Here is a 22700-nt window from a genome sequence, read left to right on the forward strand (position 1 = left end):
GAGGTAGGCTCTCAACTTTACCTCAGAACCTCTGACTACACCCTATTTAAGAGCTATTAGAGAGTGCCTCTCAAGGTGCATAATATTGCTGAAATAGTTGACTTCTTTCTATATAGTTCAATAAATCAATACACACATATAACAAGATTCAGATAAGAGGACATAGGAAACCAAACAAACCCTTGTTTTCCTCTTCAACTATTGCTCTTTTATTAAAAAACAAAACATGTGGACGAAGATTGAGATACTGCCATTTCAAATAAATCCCACTGTAACAGCCTCAAATTGTTGCACAATCCTACGTAAGCAGGTGCAAAGAGACATGACCAAACAATTGAAAACTAGTATATCTGATGTCTGACGTCGGATGTCTGACTCTGACGGAAATAATCTTTGGTCACTGGAAAAAAAAATTCCCTTCCCAAAATACACAGGAACTATACCTGTCACCTATGTATGGAGCTATTTTCCTTCTTTGTAGATTTTCTTTGTATATTTTCATGCCAAATCCCATACAGTACATAAATAAAACAACTGATGCATCCCCAATTTTGAAAAACAAAATTATCACCATCACATAGTATCCTTATCCAGATGAAATACTGACTTAAAATTCAAAGAAGGTGTGGGATCAAAGAATTGCCTACGATACCCACTATAACTGCATATGAAAATCCACATTATCTAGGATTTTCTTTTTATCTTTTAGACTAACTTAACCAAATTCCCAAAACAGATTTCTACGTGTGCAACATTGATTGCATTTTCTTCATTTAGCTCACAAACCATTTCCTTTTGCGGAATTAAGGAACTGGCTAAAGGATAGCAATTATCAATTACAATGTACCACAGACTGTAAAAATCTGTAAAACATCAATTTTCATTATACAGTGTTGTTTGCAGGTAATATAAATACTGTAACACTTTAAAGTAAATTAGTTGAGAAAACAATCATATTTCATTTTAAAATTCCTCATTTTGGGCCCTTATGAAATACCCTCTTTTGGACAATGTTCTGAAATTGGGGTAGCTGCTCAAATATAACAAACCGGAAGAGCTAAGTAAAAATCTCTGTCAGTGGAGCTTGTCTTAAAATACTATTGCACAGGCACAAAGTGGGCAAGGTGGAACCTGAAAAACACCTTTTAGCTTGGCTGTCTGCTGCACCTAATCTGTGGACAACAAAGTCCAGAATCCTGTTTGCCCAAGAAGGAGGTGGGGAGATGCCTTAAAAATCAGTGCGTTCTCCTGCAGCACGGTACATGCCTGGTCTGTGCCTGGGAGAAGACTGGGCCAAGACGGGCCCGTCGTAGCCGATACTTGCCTGAATAAGGCTAGCAACACCTCTAACAACTCCCATCAGACATAGATATATATGTTTTAGCCTGTGTTCATCATCAATAACCACTTAGGATAGGAAAAATAAAAAAACATGCTAACTGTAACTGTTAAGAGCACCTTAGCCACGAACTCAATTACTAATTTTTTATCAGGTGCTATGGACTGAATTGACATAGGAATTGTGAGCGTAAAAGAAACACTCGTGGAGACACAATGTGTAGTAAATGAGGCCTGTAGCAGACCATCATGTGATAACTCAATAGATAATTAGACAGAGCGAAGTGAGCCACTTGAAATAATGTGATGAAGCAACAAAACATATATCCAGTAGAAATCCTTGCATCATGAATGTGTCTATGGATATCATTTATATTTCCTTCTCCCAGGCTGTTAGCCTTCCACCCATAAAAAAGAAAAGAGGACAAACAAGGGTTAACCGCTTAAAAAGTAACCAAACCAAAGAGAGTGATCCTCCTAAGGACAATAGAGAACACTTACATGACAATTTTGATGAAGGTACCAATTTATCATTAAGGAATTTGAACACTATATTGTGCTTGTTAGAAGCATATGTTAGGTCCATACTAAAGGATGTCAAATGCAAGCTGGAATCACTTCAGGGTGTGGTGAAAAATGTAAAGGAGATTTTGATGAAGGAAAGTAGCTGTATTAATAATTTATGTATTGAGGTGCAAAAGGGAGCTGTAACCCTAGTAGAGCCTGTAGCACAAATAAAGAGCAAAGAGGAACAGACACATAGGATAAAGTTGGAACATGTTTCCCAGAACCATAATATTGAAACATTTACAAAGGGAAGAGGGGTAATCAAGGGCAATTTGAAATCCATTCTGCCCCCACCCCTGTAAATCACTGCCCACCCATGAAAGTGTAGTCAGGCCATTTACATCCGCGCCCTGATATCACCCCTTATGTAATTATCTCAAATGATGTACCATTGTTAAACCCCAATTCCATGGAAAATTGACATATGTTAAAAACAAGGTAGTTCATTGGTTAGTATGTAGGTGCACTACTGGATTCTATGAACAAGATAGACTGACTTGGTGATGATACACAGATATAGATTATTGCTTCTAATATCTCTGTGAATAGACCTCTTATAGAAATTCAGTGCAATATTCGTTTGTGTCTGAAATTGGTTTATAGGTTGCGCAGGATGTGAGGCATGTGCGAGTAATAGGCTCACAATTTCTCCTTACTGGGAACCAAGCACTCCACTGGAGTGCTTGGCTCTCATTGCAGCTAAGCAGAGCAGTACAACACCTTCTCAGGGGAGGTGGTGTGGGCTAGAACTCAACATTTGCTGGCACACAATAATAAGAATCAGTAAATGATTGCCAAAGTCAGTGCTTCTTCTTTAGTAAAAGTAAAATTACAGTTCTTACACACACTCTACTAAATATTATCAATTCATTTACAAATACATATATTAGGCAGTTGGAAAATACCAAAGATGACATTGTTTAATCACCTTTGACCCCCCTCAGGGGTCATACAAGTGTATAAGGTAAGTCCACTGGCTTGGTTAAATGTTGAGGATCAACAAACCACATGTTAAATAATTAATGTAAATGTAATCATCAGTAACTAATGTGTAAATGAAAATGTCAATATCAATAAAACATATCAACCTTGATTAGTAATCACTGTCAACAATTATTTTATGAATAAAGCATGTTAAAATGTCCATAACATGTCTTCATGTTTTATATACTTTCAGGTTATATTGAATACAACCACTCACACAACTCCTATAGGGTACAACTTTCTGATCAGATAAAATGCAACCATAGATTTCGCCCCTAGAGAGTGCTGCATAATCTGTGCCTTTTCCTGAACATCTTTAGGTCACATTAAATACAATCATAAAATACGTTCCAAGAAAACGCTGCACTTCCAACAGCATAACAAACACTACAGCCTTGGGAGGCTTTGAAAATTAGGTGAAAATCCAAAAGAGTCATGGTTTTCAGTACCCTGAAAACATAGGGTCAGTTGTGCCAAGTTTTCTTCAGGGGGCTTCTGTCACTTCTACAGTCCCCAACAGCACTTTACAATTTTGTTGGTGGTGCCCTTGACATCCTGGAAGAATATTCAAATTGGCAAGACCTGCAAGGCAATATGAGCGCTCTGGTTAGGAGTAGTGACTCCCTCCTGCTGTACTGGGAGAGCCACAACGCTTTTTCCTTGTTTTGTACTTTTTTTGGGTGGGTGCCTGGTCCCACCTGGGCACCCCCATGCCTTTATTCGTTTGGGGCAGCTCAGGAAGCCCACCCCTGGCAGCCCCTGCCTATTTCCTGTGTTAGCAGCACTGCGTGATGCCGGTGTGGGAGCTGGCAGTGTGTGTTTCACCTGCCTGCTTTGTGCAGGCAGGAAGTTGACCATGCAGTGGCTGTCCCGCTCTTTCCAGACATGGGCACAGGGAGTGGGAGCAAGGCCACCGCCAGTAAGGGCCTGGAGTTGAGATCCCAGGCCTGATTTCTTTTTGTTGGGCTGGGCACAATGGCGTCCCTGTGTCCATATGCATCAGCCCCAGGGGAGATGGGGCCCCTGGCAGCAGAAACAAGCCTTGGTAGGGGGCCCACAGATGCCCCTCCCTAGGAGAAAGCAAGTAAATGATTCTTGCACCATCCCCCTGGCCCACCCCAGTGGTAATTAGTGATCGGACAGGGGAACCCCAGGTGCTGTGTTGTCCAAAGAAAGGTCAAAGGTTACCTGTCTTGAAAATTTCATACCTCGGGTCCTATTGGGCCAATTAGCATGCTTTTAGGTTAATTCTTCTCTTGGTGGAAAGCTGTGACCACCAGGAGCAGTTCCATCAGACTTCCTCACCTCAAAAGTGACGTAATCTACCAAAAGGTGGTTCTATAATGTCCCTAAACCAGCCTTTATCCGTGTCTTTTTATATGGGAGCACATAACCAGGACTTTTCCCCCAACTCATCCTCAGGGTTTTTTTCCACCAGAAGTTCAAAGAGCAGCCCTCTTCTGAGTTGACTTAAGTTACCTGGGCTTCCTCCTTTGTTCAGTGGGCCTGGGCTGTGCCCAGCCGTGGTGTAGTGTGACATGATTAACAGTTGCAGATTCTTTTTTCACCACCCTTCCCTTCTCAGGAGCTGAGGGAAGCACTGTTCATTACTCCTTTTGTGTGAGGCAACCTTTGTTCCCGCTGCTGGAGAGAAATGTAATTAATTGGCACAGCAGGGCAACAAAAGGCCTTGGCTCTGATCCTGATCTGAGCCAGAGAAATATGACAAATTCTGGATGACCCAGAAGTTGTACAGATATCCTCTTGGAACTCACAGATTTGATTTTCTCACACAGGTTTGACCCCATTTGATATGTCACTGGACTTTTTAGGTCAAAGAGAAGCAAAACTGCACTTTAAGGCAATTTTCTCTCAGTGAATAATAAAACATTAATGCAGACAAAGCAGTTAATCACACTGACTTTCCCTATTATTATACCCCATCATTACAAGGCCTACTCCAAGTCAATATCTAATCCTGCAGAGACCCCTCATGTTCACGTGCAACCATCCAAATGCCCCTTATCTAGCTATATCACAGAGGCCTTGTCCTAAAAGGTGGGCATTGGAGGTAAACTTGCGCAGTCCATTTCACTTGTGAATACCATTGGTGAGAAACAGGTAGTGAGACTCACCTACAGTAAAAAGTCTAAAACCGTGTGATCCAAAAATCAAACCAAATATGGGTGTACTGAATGGGAAGAACCCACTTGCAACAGTTTGTATTTGGCATTGGGTGTCCCTGCTCCAATAGAACTCTTGGTAAAAGGAGACTTAATATACTTTCATGGAACATCGCGAGGCTAACAAGTAAGGTCCATTCCACAGAGTGGCAGGAACATGTAGCATCAACTCAGAATATGTGTGTACAAGAAACTTGGGCAACACAAAATAATTTTATTGAAAGATTTTTGTCAACTGTTATATCAGCAATATAATCAAGTTGAGACACGGCAAAAGGGGGGCTTGCGACTGTCATTTCAACCTTACTATTAGCTAATGTTAGGAGGTCACATTCTGCATACATACATATACATTTAGCCAAAGTAGAAAATACGGATCATGTGATTATCAATAATAATGGGTTTGACTTCACCCGTGACAAAGTGGTTACAAACTTGTAGAAGAATATGGGACTGTTAGACTTTTCATCCTTGGTGTGGTCTCCCTTAACTTTTTGCCTCTGTTTTCCAGGTTGTTGATGTGTGCTGGACTCTGATGTTGCTGTTTTTGTTACTCTGGGCACTTTACCACTGCTAACCAGTGCTAAAGTGCAAGTGCTCCTTTACAAAATGTGTATGTAATTGGCTTATTCATGATTGACATATTTGATTTACTAGTAAGTCCCTAGTAGAGTGCACTAGAGGTGCCAGGGCCTGTAAATCAAATGCTACTAGTGGGCCTTCAGCACTGGTTGTGCCACCCACACAAGCTTTGTAAACATGTCTCAGACCTGTCATTGCAGTGTCTGTGTGTGCAGTTTTAACTGTAAATTTGACTTGGCAAGTGTACCCACTTGCCAGGCCTAAACCTTCCCTTTTCTTACATGTCAGACACCCCTCAGGTAGGCCCTGGGTAGCCCCAAGGGCAGGGGGCTACCTTTAAATCTGATTAAAGTGTAAATTCCCTTTGGGAGCGGATGGACATGTGGAGTTTGGGGTCTCTGAGCTCACAATTTAAAAATACATCTTTTAGTAAAGTTGATTTTAAGATTGTGTGTTTGAAAATGCCACTTTTAGAAAGTGAGCCTTTTCTTGCTTATACCATTTCTGTGACTCTGACTGCTTGTGGATTCCATGTCTGGGTCAGTTTGACCGTTGGGCTGGTTGCACCTCACACTAGACAGTGACACAAAGGGAGCTGGGGTGTAGTCTGCACTGGAACACTGAGTAGGCCTTTCAAACGGGGTGCTGAAGAAATATGCTAGGGCACATCACTTGAATAATGCAATCCTTAGTGTCCCAGTCAGCTCACAAGATATATTTAGCTGAGTCTTGCCATCAAGTACACACTGAAAAAAAAAGAGCTACTAAAGTCCTAGGCACATCAGGCAAGGCCTTGCTTTTCCTATTCCAGAGGATATTTGTGTAGATGCCCAAGAGGTACACAGTATTCAAAGACCGGAGAGCAAGACCATTGGATAATAAAAAACTCTCTTGCCCAATGCATTTATTTTTTTAGACTCTCTCTGGTAGAGCAATGGAGAAAGCATTAGGATTTACTTTCTCACCAAGGCCAGCACAACAAGACTCTCAGGATATGGATGCTGCTTCAGGAAGGATGGGTCACTGCTGGACCTGCCCCTGTTTCCAGGATCATTCCCAAACATTTTGCTTTCCTCCTATTTTTCTGAACTTTTTTGTTGGCTCTGGAACTCTGGGCACTTTATCCCTGCTGATCAGTGCTAAAATGCATATGCTCTCCCTTCTAAACTTGATGTGATTGTCTTACATCTGATTGCGTTGTTAAATGTATCTGTAAGCCCCTTGTAAAGTGGCATCCCTTATACCCAGGGCCTGTAAATTAAATGTTAGTAGTGGGCCTTGAGCAGCTTTCAACACCCACAGAAGTAGCCATTCAAATCTGTCTCAGGACTGCAGCTGCAGGGCCTGCATGTGCAGTTTACTGCCACATGGACCTGGAATCTAAATGTACTTGTCAGTCTTGGAACTCCCCTTTTACTGCATATAAGTCACTCCTAAGGTAGGTCAAAGGTAGCCCTAGGAGCAGGGTGCTCTGTAGGTGAGAGATAGGACATGTGCCTTGTGGTGTGGCCTGTCCTAGTAGTGACAAACAGCCTATTTGGTTTCTTACTGCTGTGAGGGCTGCCTCTCTCATAGGATTTTATTGGAAATTCCCTGTCATATGGGTAAGTGGTATTTTCTGATCTCTGAGTGGTGGCATGGGCATGTTCGGTATGTTTGGAGTGGTAGTGAAAAATCGTGCTTACTGGTGTAGGTGAATTTTACATTACTGTTTTAGAAATGTCACTTTTAGAAAGGGGGCATTTGTCTGTGCCTATAACTCCGGTTCTTTTGCAGCTTGACTCCAATCCACATCTGGGGTAGAGTGGCAGCTGGGCTTTGTGCATACTTTCAGACAGCCATCACACAGGGTGGGTGCAGGTGTAATAGGAGTACATCTGCATACTGAGTGGTCTTCCTGGGCTGGGAGAGGTAGAGGTGGGGCACACTTACATTTGTATAGACTGTGGCCTTCCCAGACACAGAAGGCTTGTTTACCCCCTACTGATGTTTGGAGCCAGTATGGAGGAGAACGGGCATTCCTGGAACTGATTAGAGCTGGTTGGAACTTTCCCTCCATGTCTAGAAGCTGGGTAAACTGAGTAAAGTATAGAGGTTGTTCCCCTTCTGAACCCCTGTGCTGGCCTGCTTGCCTGGGTTCTGCAGTCCTGTGTCCCTACAGCTGTCTTCACGGCCTGGTTGGTGTGACCCCATGCTCACCTGCATTTTTGTGGTTGTTCTGTAGTTGGGCTTGAGTGGAGTGTCCCATGCCCTTGGCATGCGCATGGAGAGTGTTTCATTCTCACATAAGCGTATGAATAGTCCTTTATTGCTTGTCCAGATCACTCAAACCTTTGAGCACAGCACATGAAGAGTGCTTGACTTTGCTTGTTTTGAAGTTTTTGCCCCTGGGCGCAGGGAAGCGCACCTGTGTCCCCATGTGTGAGGCTCCTCCCTCCCCATCAGAGGAGAGGTCGTGAGGAGCCCTCCGTGACAGTGTGGATGAGCTTGCTTTGTGCAGTGCCCCTGCAGCACTGGCAAGCACTCCACGTGACCTGGGCCGATGTGGAGGAGCAGCCACAGTGAATCTGAGCTGCAGTGCTGCTGGCTTGAAGGCAGTGGCACCGTGAATCTGAGCGGAGTGCTTTGGGAAGCCCTGAAGGCCTCTGGACATCCTCCCTTGCTACAAGCAGCTAGGAGGAGAAAAGCTGTACAGTGAGCAGCTGCGCCAATGCAGGTGGCTGCCTGACAACTTAGTGTTTGCAAGGGACCCAAGAGATTTCCTCGCTGCTGGAGGAACCGCATGTCAGACTGCGTCTTTCAGGTCTTGCACGGGGGTAAGCCCCTCTCTTTGTTTGAGCAACATTGCTCTTGGGCAGTGTTTTCTGGCCGGCAGAATGGGGAGGAAAACCTCAACAGAGGTCCTGTGCGTGCCCAGCCTCTTTGGATCATCATGCATGATGTAAGTTGAGTGCAGGAGATCCTGCCCATGATACGGTGACTCTGGCAACAATTACCGTATTTCTTCTGATACAAGTGCAGGAGCGTGTGCATTGGACGGGGTGTGTTGTGGGGCCAGAGAGCAGTGCAGGTGCACAATACCCTGCATACAAATATATTTTTGATGATTTCTGCCCTCATATCTGCATTATTCTCAGTGTGCCCTTGTGGGAGGATATATGTTGTGCTTGCCTCATTGTGGGAGGCGTATATACTCAGGGTCAATGTTAAATGCGTGGAATGTTTTCATGCTATGTGCATTTATTTTGGTAATAATGCTGACCTGACTACTGCTTGCTTTAGCAGAGTACTAGTAACCTGTGTGACAATCTGACAACTACTTGTGTAGCAGGGTATTAACGATACATGTTGTTTTGGACTAATGATGTCTTGTGCAATACAGTTTATTTTAAATATATAAAGAGTTTTCTTTGTAGTGTATTTATTGTGTCACTAGTGTTGTCTGTGTTGTGCAAACGCTTTACACATTGCCTCTGGGAGAAGCCAAGTTACCAAGGGGGTGATAAGGGGTTAACTTAGGGGTGACTAGAGTGGTGGTCCCTGTCTGGCTGAGGTTCCTACCCTAGCCAACCAGAACCACCATTTCTAGCAGCTACCTAGTGTAGTTTGTGACACCTATCAATTTTGCAGTTCACTTGCTGCGCAAAACAAGGCATGGACCAGGCCACAATGTGGTACTCAGTAAGGGCATAATACAGCTGTAATGACTCAGGTGCTGTTTTCTCTACAATTTTAATCAACAGGTTTGCCTTGGTCTCCACTGATGACCTCCATTGCTGTCCACACCACCATCACAAAAGAGTCACTTTCCTCCGTAGGAAGCATTGAGAGGGAATCTAATTCAGTTCTGGAAAGGTTTATAATCCACTGGCTTTCTGAAAATCAAGGTACAGGTCGGAATCAGTGTTATGAGGGAGGATCTACCTTCTTCTCATTTATCGTTTTGGGTGGAAACATCCCTGCACATTGTTATTCGGAAACATTTGAAGATGTTTTGGCAAAAAAGACTAGAACTGGGAGTGAAGCACTGACTGCAATGAGAGGCAATGAGGTATGTGGCCTGATGTTACCACATATGGAGTTGGGACAGAGCCAGGGCAAAAGCAAGTGGTGAGTTTTCTTGATACAGTCTGGATCCTTGGGAGATTCAAACATTGAGGAATCTGTATTTAGAGGTATCCATGAGAATTACATTTTGGAAACTGTGGGGGTCATTCTGACCGCCAGGGCCAACGACCGCGGAAGCACCGCCAACAGGTCGATGGCGGTACAGCCGCGGTCAGAAACGGGAAACCGGCGGTGTCCCGCCGGTTTCCCGCTGCCCCAGGGAATCCTCCACGGCGGCGCTGCAAGCAGCGCCGCCATGGGGATTCCGACCCCCTTACCGCCATCCTGTTCCTGGCGGCTTTCACCGCCAGGAACAGGATGGCAGTAACGGGTGTCGTGGGGCCACTGGGGGCCCCTGCAGTGCCCATGCCATTGGCATGGGCACTGCAGGGGCCCCCTAACAGGGCCCCACATTGATTTTCAGTGTCTGCCAAGCAGACACTGAAAATCACGACGGGTGCCACTGCACCCGTCGCACGCCTTCAACTCCGCTGGCTCCATTCGGAGCAGGCTTCCTCGTTGAAGGTGCTTTCCCGCTGGGCCGGCGGGCGGCCTTCTGGCGGTCGCCCGCCAGCCCAGCGGGAAAGCCAGAATGGCCGCCGCGGTCATTTGACCGCGGTGCGGTCATTCGGCGGCTCCCGCCGGCCGTGCGGTTACCGCCGCCGGCGGGAGTCAGAATGACCCCCTGTGTCTCTTTAAAGAGAAACATCATTGAAGGATAGTAATTTCAATCCATTGCTACTCAGTGACGAATTAACCCCCATCTCAACTACTGCATTATGGGGGTCATTCTGACCCTGGCGGCCGGTGACCGCCAGGGTCACCGACCACGGGAGCACCGCCAACAGGCTGGCGGTGCTCCCAAGGGCATTCTGACCGCGGCGGTTCAGCCGCGGCCAGAAAGGGTAAACCGGCGGTCTCCCGCCGGTTTACCACTGCCCTACAGAATCCTCCATGGCGGCGGAGCGCACTCCGCAGCCATGGGGATTCTGACACCCCCTACCGCCATCTGAGACCCGCCAGGAACAGGATGGCGGTAGGGGGTGCCGCGGGGCCCCTGGGGGCCCCTGCAGTGCCCATGCCCATGGCATGGGCACTGCAGGGGCCCCCGTAAGAGGGCCCCGCAAAGTATTTCAGTGTCTGCAAAGCAGACACTGAAATACGCGACGGGTGCAACTGCACCCGTCGCACCTTCCCACTACGCCGGCTCCATTCGGAGCCGGCGTCCTCGTGGGAAGGTCGAAATCCCAAAATACCCTCAGCGGTCTTTTGACCGCGGAGCGGTATTTTGGAGGGGGAACATTGGCGGGCGGCCTCCGCCGCCCGCCAATGTTAGAATCACCCCCTATGTCTTATCATTGAACTAAAAGTCATCAAAAAAGGTTTAACCTCTCTTATTGTTTCCGACCATAAGGCAGTTTAACTGCCAGTATTTATCCATCTTGTAAGAGCTAAACAAATGCTGTTGGCTTGTACTGGATTTAGCTAGACTCAATTGCGCTGGGTTGGGTTGAATTGGTCCGGATTAGATTGGGTTAGGTTGGGTGACATGTACTGAAATGGACTGAACTGTATTAGATTTGGCAGATCCTGACTGGACTGAACTGAATTGGATTACTGGATTACTGGATTACTGGATTACTGGATTACTGGATTGGATTGGATTGGATAGGACTGGATTGGATCCGACTGGACTGGACTGGATTGGAGATGATTGTTAGGAAATAATCTCATGATTTAGTGATCTGGGCATCTGATGGATTTATTTAAATATATTTACTATTCCCAAAAAGAGATAACCAACTCTTCAATTAATTTTAAGCACATTATTCACTTTATAGGGCTAGACATCCCAGCACTGTGTGGATTGCTGTCACATGTCATTTTTTGGCTTACTTTGCTGACTGTGTGTCTGATTTATTTCCAGGCGGACCAAGTATTCCCCCTTGGTCTGACACAGAACTTTACATCTGCTAGCCCAAGACTGCTCCATCCGCCAGATTTATAAATCACTGCTTAGCTGGTTGTCATGTAGAAAGGGATTGACAGGAACTGCTGTCACGGTGGTTCCTGTCAATGCAATTTACTGTTTGCTACAGGGCTACATTGGGAAGATGCAGCCCTGTAGCAAACCAAATTATTTTTTTTCTTGTAAAAAAATACCAAGCAGAATTTTGTTTTTGAAAACAAACAAAAAATTCTCCTGTCGCCATTGGAGTCTTCTTCCATGGCGGGGGAGGCTTTGTATTTTTTTTACTGTTCCTTACCATCACATTTTACCAGGCGGTAAGAAACAGTAAAAAATTACTACATGCTTGCCCATCTAAATTGGGATGGTGGGCATGTAGCCATTTCTCAGACATCTTCCCTAGGGTCTTTGAAGAGGATTAATCACAGTGGAAACTGAGTAGTCCCTTCAGTGATTAACCCTAAGGTCCACCCTCATTTTACCTTGGAGTTCACGTTTTGTGTACCCCTTCCTTTAGGAGAAGATTGCTACAGCCCTCATACTAAGCTATGAAGAGACTAACAGGTAGTGGCATCTGATGAGCAAAGGAACAGTCCAACTGAATTGGGGTAATTTATTTCCTATTTGTGTGTGTCTGCATTGTATGTGGTGTGGTATGTACTGACACCATGTGCCTTGTGAATGAAGTCCTCTTCGTTTGTAGTGCAAGGAGGAGGTTCCCTGCACGAGATTTGAGGGCACTCCGGGCTTGTGCTTTGGAGGCTAAGTAGCCTCAACGGTGTCTTGTTTGTGGCCTGTAATATATATTAAGCCCAGTGACCTGGCTAGCAACACCTCTTGGTATAAAGTATTTTCTGTCTGATTCAGAGCAAAGCTTTTTCTATCCAACAAGAGCCTGTTATTTCCAAGTTGGCTATGGTACTTGAATTCAAAGTTGACATATTTGTGAGTGTACTCTTGTTTCCTGCAGTGCCTCCAGTTTTTCATATCTGCTAGACCTTTGGAGTCTTTGCTTGCACTCATTTATATTACAAAAGGCAATTTAGTAGCATCAACTGAGATAGACAAAGTGTATAACACATTCCAGCTTCATTGGGGCTTACATGAAGTCTGGTACTTGAGAAACTGCATCTCCAGCTTGGGAGCTGAATTACTTGTGATGCACTAAGGTCATCTGCACCAAAAGAGGGACAAGGACTGACTAGAGGGATGAAAGGTCAGTACCTGTTGAAAACCCTCTACAATTCTCTTAATGTGCCCCTTCCCAGTCACCAAGCATAAAAGCAAGCAGTTTAAGCCTGCACCCATGATCCAGTGGTGGACCAGAGTGTGGTTTAGAGGGGGTTGCTACAGTTTGAGTACATATAGGGTACTATCTGGGTAGTTATAGTTAGCACCACAATTCCATGGGAAATGATTTTTTGGTTTGCTGATAACTTTGGTGCCATTTGACAAATCAGCACAACGCTTTCTAAAAAAAGGTTCATCCACCTTAGCTCCTCTTGGAACATTTCTGGGCAATCTGTCAAGTGGTGGGTCAAGAAAACTAGTTTTCTACATACATTTTAAGTCTTGGGGAGTCAGTCCCTTGTCCTGAAGAAAGGTAAAACAAAACATATAGAGGGCAGAATAGGGATTCCCTGCACCCAAGGTTTAGTTTTTTTATCAGTGCTGTGGATCAGCAGAGGATCAGTGAATCTGCTGCACCACTAAAAAAAAATACATTGGCCCCTGCCCTTTTTCAATATGAACCTCTGAGGTGAGCTATTACCCAAGGAGTAGCTGTTTATACGTTTATTGCAGAGAGGGGTAATCAGCCCCACTCCCGAGTCTTTTTTGGCCCCATCCCCCATGGCCTCTTTTCTTTAAAGGACCAGGTTGTGCATTGACCAAGATTTTTTTAAGCCCGGGAAACCCCATCTCACAGCCGCTTTTCTTAGACTGCGAGAGGGACAAGTGGCCCCACTACCTGAGCCTTTTTTAAACTCAGTTTACCCCATCCTTGGGGCTTATTGTTTTTAAGGGGGGGTTGTGGTCCCTTTCCCTAGCCTATTAGAGGCCCTGGAGTTCACAAACCCTGGGGCCAAGTTTTTAATTCTGGGGAGAGGGGCGTGTGCCCCACCTCCCTCATCAATAGAACAGCCCTGGGGGCCCCATCCTGCAGTGCCGTATGAGTGTAGTGTCGCAGAAACCCCATCACCTGAGAGACTGCTTTATTCCCTGCTTTGGAGAGTGCAGGCAAGGGATACGAATTTTATACCCTGCCTGTATGTTCCTGGGCAGGGGGAAAAGCTTTGATCACCCCCAGGTGGGAGAAGAGGAAAAAGCTGTCCCTGCCAAAGGAGGAGCAAAACAATAGTGTTGGATCCCTACGGCACCACAATGGGCAGTGACTGGGGTGCTGGCAGGGCCTTGTTGAGCCTTGGAGCTCCTACACATAAACAATCATTTAAAAATGACGCTCTGGCACTTCTTCTGTACACCCAGAAGTGCCAAAGCGCCACTAGTGATTGTTTATGTGCAGGAATGGACACCTCCCACACATAAACAATCAAACCCCTCAAGGCAGACATCCTTGCAGGATCGTGCAAGGATGCCTGCGTTCGCGCTGGCAGCTAAATTTAGCACCAGAGCAGGGGACAGCACTGAGGTGTGCTGTATTCACTTACATACGGCGCAGCCCTGCATTGTGAAAATGACAGAGAGTGGTGCTGCCAATTTTGGCGCAGCGTTGCGCTGTGTCATTTTCCCATCAATATGGGCCAAAGTCCCTTGGATCTTGAATCCATGACCCCAGGAGAGCTTACCATATTTGCTTAGGCAGTCTGTACTGGTGCTGATTTCTCTTCAGCTGGATTGCAGGGTCTCCTTGTAGTTGGTATAATTGCTGCACTTTGTGGCTAAAATATTTAAAAATGAGACTCAAAACATGCTTAATGTTTTTTTAAATACGTTATTAGAAATATTTGGAGTCAATCACTAATAATAAATATTGCAATGTGTGAACTTCTGAAAAATACATTTGATTACATTTAATTGTGACTTAGTGACAAAGCTAATAGGTCTGCCTAATATATGTTATTGTACCAACCCCTTAATAAAGCCAATTGTTCCAGCCACTTTTATATATTTGTATTTTGACAATGCAGTATGTCTGTCTCACTTTAAATGGCACTGTTTATATCGTTACATGACATAGACATCCATGCAGAGTAGCAAGTGGTTGGTTGCAGGGTCTGGCCCCAGGCCGAGGTTCTGTGCCCAACCCCACGCTGCACATGCCTGCCATGCACAGTGAAGGACGTCTTCCTTTACATTAAAAAAAATAGAAATTCACTGATAAAGTACACTGCCCACTATGTTTAGGGTGGATGGTGTTTTATTTCTTATCAGTTACTGCCAGGAAAGACCTGGCAGTGAGTGACAGAATTAAAAAATACACAACTCCCACAACTTGTTAGAAAACTACCATGGAGTGGAGGCTATTATTTTATTTGTCTTCCAAAAACAAATTTGTGCTTTTGGAATTTGTTTCTGCAAAACAAAAACATGTGAAAAAGTTGGTGAATGTCCATCAAAAATGATGGGGTTCTCCACAAAGTGTTTTGTTGACTAAAAGGACAGTGGTCACTTTCAAGGTACAGAGATGCCCGCTAGGCCTGAGGTCATTTTTGGACTTCACAGATGCAAGTCCAACAGGGTAGAAGAATACATTTCCTCCATTACCCTGAAGGTCAGAGTACTTTCTGTCAAACTATAAATCAGACACTAAATTAGTATCTTTAACTAAGTTTCCCATGATTGTATCAGTATATACAACATTCATGTAATTGCCAGTGAACTTTTTGGTTGTATGCATAAACTCCCTGTGTATCTTTGAACTCTATATGGATGTGTCTGTATCTGATCTCATTGTCTGCCAATTAAGTGTAACCTTCAAATTTACATCTTTATATGAAAACACTGTTGACTATATTTGAAATGTCACGCAACACAGCACGGCTACCAAAAAAGCTGAGCTATGCAGCATTTCTTGGAAGGGAGCGAGCAGGACAGAACAATCTATAGAGAAATTTGACAAAGCTCTGCTCTCACCCTAGCACTGGGGCAGAATAATTTTCCAAGCACCATGCATTCGCCGTTGCACCAGGATACCATTCCAGTACAAACTACTCTGCTAACTTTCAAAACATGTCCTACATTGTCTGTGTGCTGACCAGTGCAGCACACATGTAAAGTCGAAAAGAAAGGAAAAGGAAAACCATTTCTTCTCAATAGTGCCTATGTCAAAAGGGAATTATTTTTTGCTGCAAACCCCTGTCCACTTATTTTAGTAGATAGTTTTTGTGTCAACAAACTATGGGTGGTTACATGGGGATGCCCATGTACCACCCAGGGAATGTTCCCTTGATGCTACATAATGCAAAGCAGCAGTAGACTCTGCTTTGCATTACTTTCCGATGATTTTCCAGTGCAAAACACATTCTGCACCAGTAACTTAGGGCCAGATTTACAAGTTCCTTACGCCCCTCAGTGCCGGGTTTGCGGCAAACTTTTTGCCGCAAATGTGACACTAATGGGCCACTACCATATTGCCATATTTACAAGGTGGCACAAACTAGGTTTGCTCCACCTTGTAAAGCCTTTGCGTCACATCATGCATAATATATGCATGATGTATCCAAAGGGGGCTTTGCCTCATTAGAGGGTCGCTAGAAATGGCGCAATGGAATGTACTAGATTCCATTGTGCCATGTCTAGCATCATTTTAAACTCCTGCTTGAAGCAGGGGTTAAAATGAGGCTCACATTGATTTCAATGGGCCTCTTAACACAATACTGGATTTGCATCATTTTTATTACACTAATCCAGTATAGCGTACCAATAGCATAAAGAAAATGGAGCTATTGCCCCTTGCATGCACCATGGTATGCGGTATTGTAAATATGGAGCTACCATGGTGGTGTTAGGTGGCGCAAGGGGGCCACAAGAAAAGAGCTGCATCACTAGTGATGTGAACTTTCTTGTAAATATGTCCCTAAATTTGAAATCATCATTTTAAGTGGATTTAGGTCACTTTTGTGCAGCAAATTCGAAGCAAAATGTTAGTAAGTATACCCCCCATGTGTGTGGTTTTGAATGGCTGCTTTTAGGTGTGTGTCCCTGTTTAGGAGTGTGAGTGTATGTGTGTGTGTGTGTGTTTATGTAGGACTTCCGTGTCTTATTGTGCGTGCGTACATGTCACCGCCATACAGTTAAATCAGTGCAGTCATTTTATAGATCAATTATTTTCATTATTATTCCACGAGGACAAAAATACAAAGTAACCACAGAGTCACAACATTTGGCAGTTTGCATGGCTTTGCGTTGTTCACTAAATGCAAACTAATGCAATGCAGAGCACAGCTCTAGCTTGTGCTACTTTGTGTCAGGTAGGCTTTACCACTCATGTAACACCTACCTGACACAAAGTAACACAAGACAGAGCTATGTTCTGAGTTGTGTTACTTTGTATTTACCAAACTATGCAAAGCCACACAAGTTGGCTTTGCATGATTTACTAAACGCCAAAAATGATACTGCGCCGGGGCTGTGTCACTAAAGTGACACATCCCCAAATGCAAAATCACAGTAAATCTGGGCCCCAATGTGGGCTAACCTCAAAAACAATGTTCGTAGTAACTATATAACTGTTGTGCATCGGAAATGAAAATCACTGCAACACATATCACCACTTTAAAAAATATGGTCCAAGGCTGGCTCCATTAGCGCCGAGCAGGCTGTAGTGTGTAAATAAAGTGAGAGCTGAAGAGCATTATATTTGAGTAGTTATGGCGCTTTTGAGATCTCTTCCATTGATGTAATGCAGCGAAGCAACTTGCCTGCTGTACCGCATTGAGTCAATTCTCCAAAAATATGCCGGTAACTTGTGAAAAAAGGATTCCAAGGTACTGGCTACTGCTTCCGTTTAGGTAAAACAGTGTTCATTAAATTAACTTCAAACTGAGAAAATAAAAAAAATTCTGCAGCCTGCTGAGTAACTAATTGCCTTGCCAGTTTATGAGGAGAAAGAATGATTCGCTCCTGGAGAGGTTGTATCTGTTTTTCAGCTCCTTCTATTTTTATGTCAATTTATACTTTTTGTTTCATTATTGAGAGTGCTGCAGCATTGCCTACAATAGGTATGTTTTTTCATTGACATTAATATTTTTATCGAGGTGTGAATTCACTGTTCGTGCTTCTGAAACAAGATCGTAATTTGAAAGGTCTTTCAATATGAATACATAACCATAATATTGCCTATTGTTATCTTGTCAGCTAGCCAGGCCATGTACACTGTGGACGCAAACCAGTACATTAGATTCAGAGACCCCAATGAGTAAATACAGATGAAAAAGAAACAGACAGAAGTGTATATTTTCAGTAGGTTTTGTAACTGATGAGAGAAGTGCTTTAGTGAAGTGTTGTTGGGAGAGTCTGAAGGATGAAAGAAATTAGAATCATATATAAATGTGCGTTTTCATAAATCAGTCCAAACACACTATGAAGCCACCTCGAATAAGTACAGTGGCTAATATTGCTACAGAACAGGACCTAAGGCTTTACCTCTGTCATATCAAATGAGTGAGTATGTTTAGCACAATAAATACATTGGAGCAGGGAGTCACCAAGCCTTTTTTTGTAGTAAGAGCTACCTATGTACAATCAAATTCATTCCAAGCTACTAATATTAGTGTTGCATTAGTTACCACAACAGACAAGATTACATTCCTGGCTATCATATGCAGGATTACTAGCAGGGATCACTTCAGTGCAGTAATGTATTAAAGGTTTTATCAATTTGGAATGCCTCTACATAGGTAATTCATAACAGCCACAGGGGTAAATTCCCTGGCACATGGTAATAATATGTGTTATATGTCTCACCAGAGCTGCATAACTTATCACTCAAATAATAATAACAATTAGAAATTCAACCGCTTTCCCCAAACATCAGCTTCCGAGTTCTGAAAATACACACATTTACGTCTCAATTAGCAATAGCCTCTGCTTTAGTAACCTGTATGCACCCAAGAGAGTTATTTACAGGTAGTTGGAGAGCTACCAGTTCCTCACAAGATACTCGTTGGAGAAGCCTGAACTAGAGAGTGGAAACTAGCCCTATGCATCTCCTCTCACACTACTAACCAGCTTCTCATATCACGATTCCTACTCCTCCCAACCCATTCCTACTTCTACTCACAAGCTTAACCCCATGCCCACCCTTACCTCCACTTGTACCTCTACTCTTACCACTACCCCTACCACTAATGCCTGTAGTCCCACTCCAGCTCTTGCTCTAGTATTCCAATTCATACTCTTACTTCTACCTACTCTTCCTCCTACGTATGAGTGCTCTTACTTCTAACTTGCTCCCACTTTCTCCTACTACTCCTACATAGTCCTATTCTATGCATACTTGAGGCTACTATTACTCCTGCCTTCTTCTATTCATTGTTTGTTTTACCAAGAGACAGCCAAAACTAATGAGATGAGCAAATGGATGATCAACAAGAAACTTTGAGTCACCCACCTTCAACTATTTGTTGCTTTGGTTCAGAACCCTTCAACCATTATTTGACGAATATGTCATTCACATTTTGGTTAGGGCCACAGGATCATTGCTCTGTGTTCTCTGTGTTCTATGATGTGTAATAGTCCATCAACGGATAGATTATTTTTCTTTTGTTCAGAATATTTGATTTTATTTGTTTTGTTTAGAATTAGGGAAAGGGAATACAAACATCAAAAATAAGAGCATAATCATCTGTGATACACAGACGAGCTATAGGTCCGCTATATAGACATTCAAAGGATGAGAAACATGTATGCTTACCAATGAATGAGACAAGGTAATGTAGTTTGTAAATACAAGATAAGTACATTTTTTATGTATATCAGTGGTCAAACTCTAAGGAGATATCCCATGTATGTATCCCAGATTAACACAACTTTGGTGATGGAGAAGGGAGGGATGGGAGGAGGAGGAGAGTCGGGGGACAGTAGGAGGAGTAATAGGCAAGACATAGACAGGCTGCTGGTAGACATGGGAAGTCTACAGGAGTCCTCAGGTTGAAATTATTCCACTCCATTTTATGAACAAATCCATCCATTGCCAGATTTTGGAAGCTATCTAAGGAGTGAGAGGGTTAGTATCATTGAAGGTGTGTGCGCCCCAGAGATAAGAGCCCACGGCCACCATGTAGGGTATGAGATATGGTTAAAGGACTTCTTTTTGGAGAGAATAACCTTAACTGCAGTTGTTAAGAGGCGGTCTAACAGCATCATATCCAAGTATGAGAGGTTTTAAGTGTTTGGTGAGGACCAGGGGCCAAGTGTTGTGAGTGGGAAGTTTAGGGTGATGGGAAACCCAAAAATAGATGATAGTTGTTTCTGAATTGAGGCCCAGTAAGAGTCTAGAGGATGGCATTCAAATATCATGTGTTCATAAGAGCCCAGGTCTGATTCACAGTTACTGCAGGCATCATTGTCTCTTAGCTTCATTTTGTGCAGTCTTCAGGGAGTCTAGTGTTGAAAATGTAGCGTGGAAATTCTTTTATGCTCTGGTGGCCCAGTGTGCCGGCCCACATTGTCAACCAAGGCCACGCAAAGCCACGTTTAATGCCTAATTCTGCATGAAAGGGCTGTTCCATGGGAGTTGCTGTCGGTGTCCCAACGCATCACCCATGGAAATTTTGGAATCTGACGCATTCCCAGATTTACAAGGCTAGGAATGCATCAGATTCCTATGCTACCTCAGGCGTGGCGTTAAAGTAGTAACATTATTTATCCCTGTTTTTCCCTTTTTCTATGTGTGCTTCAGAAAGAGGAAAGCACAATGAATGATTGTTTATGTGCAGGAAGGTGTTCCTTCCTGCACATAAACAATCATTCCTGCATCACAGTCACCCTTGCACCATGGCGCAAGGGTGCCTGCATTAGTGCTAGACAGCTGTAAATAGGACACATTCCTGCACTTTAAAATGACGCAGCATGGTGCAGCAAGCTGGCTTGCAGTTCCACAGTGAGTAATTTCTTAGTAAATTAGCCCTTTTCAGAATTTTGCCACAATGATACCAATGTGGAGTTATATATAGGAATCAACATGTGTTTATTGAGGAGTTTTATTGAATTCAAGGTATCTGCAAGGATATGTTGATAATGCATGAGTTTAAATTTTGACATAGTGATGGAGGAGGTAATGGTGACTGGGGAGCAGAGGTAGTGTTCAATCTCAAGCCAACAGGAGGACCCACTGGGTCTGATAACAACCAGAAGACCCCTGTAATGTTAAAAAAACTGGATTGATAGAAATTCCAGTATAGTATGTGTCAGCATCCTTCAACAACAACAAACTTATGACTAAGAGAGTTGTAAGAGATCCTAGCCCTCTTAAAATTCCCGAGGAAGTTAATGTTATTTTATCTGTAGTATGGAAGAGTCTTTTCAGGAGCATGGAAGAGGTAAAAGTTACAATAGGGGCAATCATCATCTTTAGTGTTTGAAGTCTACCCCACCAGGAAATGTGTTTATGTGACCAAGAGGTGAGGAGGTTTTTGACTTTACTGATGGCCTTGGATACATTATGTTGAGTTGTTTTTATTAGAACTTTGGAAAACCAAACCTCTGGCATTTAAGCTGTCTCAGTTGCCATTTAATCCCAGGGATCCCTGAGATGTGCAGAAAAACATAATGGGTTTAGCAGGAACCCCCCTGTTTTATCTTTGTTTAAGGTGTAACCGGAAACCTTGGAAAAGTAGTTTATGATAGTGGTTAAAGAGAGGAGATTGCCTTCTCAGCATCCTCCGTAAAGATAAGGATATTGTCTACATATGCTGCAGTTTTGTGCGTTTTGGAACCAAATTGGAAACCTTCAGGGCCATATTTATTCTTTTCGACGCACAACTACACCAGGCAGCGCCGGCGTAGGGGAATATGGAGCTTGGGCGCCAAAAAATGGGGCAAGTCAGGCTGAGGCAAAAATATCGCCTCAACCCGATTTGCGCCATTTTTTTCGACTCCCAACCCCCATTGAAATGACTCCTGTCTTAGGAAAGACAGGAGTCATGCTCCCTTGCCCAATGGCCATGCCCAGGGGACTTCTGTCCCCTGGGCATGGTCATTGGGCATAGTGGCATGTAGGGGGGCACAAATCAGGCCCCCCTATGCCACCCAAAAAAAAAAAAAATTACTTACCTGAACTTACCTTATGTTTCCTGGGATGGGTCCCTCCATCCATGGGCGTCCTCCTGTGGTGGGCAAGGGTGACAGGGGGGGTCGCTGGGGGCATGGGAGGGCACCTCTGGGCTCCTTCTGAGCCCACAGGTCCCTTAACGCCTGCCCTGACCAGGCGCTAAAAAACGACGCAAAAGCGGCTGGACGTAATTTTTTTTGACCCGCCCCTTCCCGGGCGTGATTTTTGCCCGGGAGTGTAAATACGGCGCACATGCCTCGGAGTCTATTTTTTAGACGGGAATGCCTACCTTGCATATCATTAACGCAAAGTAGGTGTCCACGCTAAAAAATGACGCAAACTCCATGGACTTTGGTGCTAGACGCGTCTAACGCCAAAGTATAAATATGGAGTTAGTTTTGCATCTGAATTGCGTCAAAAACAACGACGCAATTCCGGCGCAAACAGAGTACAAATATGCCCCTAAGTATCCAGGGAGGAATTTATTAGTGTAAGTAGTGAGTCGAAGGCAAGTAGGAAAATAATTGGGGAGAGAAGATATCCCTGTCTGGTGCCTTGATGTAACTCGAAGGATTAGGACACTTTTCCATTTATCCTAATATTCGCTTTTTGGCTGAAATACAGGGCCATGGTCAAATTAATGAAGGATTCACCTAGGTTGTGCACTTTGAGGACAGCATGAGGAAAAGGCCAGTAGACCTTATCAAAGACCTTTTCAGCATCCAGTGATTGCTGC

The sequence above is a fragment of the Pleurodeles waltl genome, chromosome 4_2 (genome assembly GCF_031143425.1).
Source record: "Pleurodeles waltl isolate 20211129_DDA chromosome 4_2, aPleWal1.hap1.20221129, whole genome shotgun sequence".
Classification (NCBI taxonomy): domain Eukaryota; kingdom Metazoa; phylum Chordata; class Amphibia; order Caudata; family Salamandridae; genus Pleurodeles; species Pleurodeles waltl.